Source organism: Bombus bifarius, unplaced genomic scaffold (genome assembly GCF_011952205.1).
Source record: "Bombus bifarius isolate JDL3187 unplaced genomic scaffold, Bbif_JDL3187 scf7180000009596_frag, whole genome shotgun sequence".
NCBI lineage: Eukaryota > Metazoa > Arthropoda > Insecta > Hymenoptera > Apidae > Bombus > Bombus bifarius.
The window spans coordinates 15,557-18,612 of NW_022885221.1; the positions used below are offsets into that span (position 1 = coordinate 15,557).

A 3,056-nucleotide genomic window follows, 5' to 3' on the forward strand; every position below is an offset into this window, starting at 1 on the left:
TGATTTTAGGATCTTGCTGTATCTCTTGCACAGTGTTATACTGACAGGCGAGAAACATAGAAACGTAACTTCCGATCCATTGATTTACCCTAAACAGACGATGATAGGTTATACGGTGGACGCAATACAGAAGCGTTTCCGATGCAATTCGAAGGTGCGTTGTTACAATGGAGTTCATCGATCCATAATGACTATTTCCCCGTCAGCTACAGCCTGTAATAACGGAATAGCCAATAAAGTATATCCTGTCGATTTAATCGTTACCCCCACGGTGCACCGCGCGCACGGAGATCGGATCGGTGATTTTCACGTGATGTTTCGCAAATCGTGAGGCGCTCGCGTGATTCGCGCGTTTTAAGCGTTCCCGCTCTTCCCGTCCGATAGAAAGAGAAAGGGAACAGGGGGTGGAAGGAAGAGGGAAGATACGTGATGCGGGTTCAACCTGCCGCGGGAACCTTTAAAGAAGGTCGGTGCAACGGGAGAGATGTAATTTTAACAAATTGGAGAACAAGTCATTGTAAAAGATGGATATTCAGATGTTGGAGATGCAGCAGATCTACGACTCGCTGGAATTAAGTTAGTTAAGGTGTTGAAAACCTAACGTCTTTTCAAAGGCGTTTGCCGCGTTTCTTTTCAAATCAAAATACATACACACGATACGTACAATGTATGCGCCTAAAGTTTTAAAGTTAATTTCTATTCAAGGAATGGACTGTTTTATTAAAGGTTTAGGAAATTGAAAAGAAGCAATTGCTTGTTTCTAAGAAAGAATCGCGAGAAGTACAGTTAGAAACTGTATTGTGAATCACTTTTCCTGGTTTCCGTAACGAGGAAGTGAAAAAAAAACGCAGATAAGTCAGCTTTTACCGCAGCTAAATGGGAGATACGCAGGTACGAGTCGTTACAGTTTTGTCGTTGCAACGATTCCCGCTGCGTAATTTGATAATGAACAGTTGAAAAATAGCAGCGTTGTATCCGTACTCTTTAATATCCCATTATATGGAAGTTAACGACCGGAAAATACACCGCTCGACTACTTGAAGGAAGTAGCTCATGAGCAAGTCTTTTGTATCCTCGCAATGATATAATTCCTGTAACGTCTCGTTCTCGGAGGATTTATTTCGTTGATTTGTACGTGTTTATTACTTTTGTGTTTTCATGAATGGAGCATGTCACATGCGAATCGTAATATGGTTTTAATGGCGTTTCGACTTCAATGATATCAGCGGCTGATTGCGCTTCCCGTAAGAAGCTTCCAATCATTATGTATTTTAGGAACAACAAATAAGGATATTTAGAGAACGAATTAATTATTCAATTGTTCGCGCAAGAAATACTCAGTACCTGTCTCTTTTTCGAAAGTTATAAATGCTGTTTTCAAAGAGTTCCTTAGCTCACCATAAACCAGATAAGAATCTTTGGTTCCATCTAGAAAAAGAAACCTTCAGATCAAACCGAAAGGGGTTCGGATTATATTTTCTAATCGTATTTGTATATTTCTTTTTACGGTCAGCTTGTCATCCACGTACAATCGAACAGAGAGTCCATTAATTATTTCCCTTCGACTTGTTTCAGGGGGAGCATCTCGGAAGCCATGCCGGCTGACGAGTTCGCTGGAAATCGAAACAGAAGCAAACCAAGACTGCAACCACCTTAACGAACCGCTATTATCACTGGCAAGGTCATCGGGCAGACCGGATCTAATCATGCTCACGCCGACCATGCTTCCTGTGCACTCGTTCCTCTTTCTTAACGACGTCAACCAGAAGATCGGGTGCTAAAAAATTCGAAATCGAGTTGATTGAAAATCTCAAGGAATATTAAAAAAAAATACGGATAAACAATTTGATATAGAAATCATCCATTTTGGGCAAAGAAAAGAAACAGTCAGAAAAAGGAATAACCACAAAAGCTCTGAATTTCATTGCTTCCTAATGGTACTTCCTTGGATATTTTTACATTCTGGAGACGTGAACGAACTCTGAAAAACAGAAACGACTTCTATCGGATGATCGAAAGAACTACCTGGACACTGAGTATAATTATTCACACGTGCGGATGCCATTTCCGGCATGTTTCTCCATGAAGAAGGTCAGCTTCAGTTTTTGTCACTTGTAGATAGAAGTTGAAGTGGCGGACGTCTTAACGAGGTTGCTAGAATGTCAAAGAAATAGATGAGGGAAATATTATGAAGATATATTTATGAATATCTAATTGAGCATTTAATTAAGAACTTAATCGAAAGACCAAAATAAGTTGGTTCTTGAGACCAAGTACCTATCTAAGTATAATAGTCTTTTGTACTTACGGTTTAGTAAGAGGACTCGAGTAAAACGATTACTCGTTAAAAGGAACAATAGAATAATCATGCCTCCGCAGACGGTGGTCTCTGCTTTCATGCCTCATCGCGGAGAATCTCAGCGAAAAAAGTGTCCCGAAGCGTGAGCTGAAAGGTGGCTATGTAGGCTGCCTAGTGAATGCCGTCGCCATGGTGGAGCTGGCGTGTAGCAACTCCCTAACGAAACAATAAAATATTGTTATTGTTATTCAACAGAATAACAATAACAATAATAATAATCTGTCGACTACATTGGGGGTGATATCCCCGGCGCCGCTGCACCAGGGCAACAGACCTAAAGCGAATGGAGGCTTTGATATCTCGAGACTGTCCAGATTATCCAGTCAGGCGACACCTTCGCCTGCACCTGCTCTTCAGGGTACGACTACCGGGGGACAGTTAACCGGTCCCGGTTCCACGGCGTACCCCTTGAACGCTTCCTGGTCGTCGTCCCTGTCAAGGAATCACAAGGACCACGAGGTTGGCGCGAAAGAGACGTTGACCAGTTTGGGTTTATTGTGTCTAGTGTCGTTGTTACTGGCGCTACTCTCGTTGATCTTCTTGCTGAAGATCTCACCGTTAACGGTGACGCCGAGTAGCCTGATCAGCCCGGAAGAGTATACGATTGTCTACGAGGTGACGTTAGCGCTGTGCGCACTCGCCCTCTCCCTAAACCTCTGCTGTCTCCTCGTGTGCGCTATACAGTTCCTCTTCACTG

The 3,056-nt window shown here is 42.6% G+C and overlaps 1 long non-coding RNA gene across 1 annotated transcript; it reads right to left on the bottom strand.

The window, feature by feature from the left end:
• Positions 1 to 507: 507 nt before the first annotated feature.
• LOC117215420 lies at positions 508 to 2,268 on the bottom strand. Its single transcript, XR_004489106.1, has 3 exons — positions 2,026 to 2,268; positions 1,530 to 1,777; positions 508 to 1,428 (listed from the first exon to the last, which is right to left on the bottom strand). It is a non-coding gene; the product is annotated as an uncharacterized LOC117215420 (long non-coding RNA).
• Positions 2,269 to 3,056: the final 788 nt, after the last annotated feature.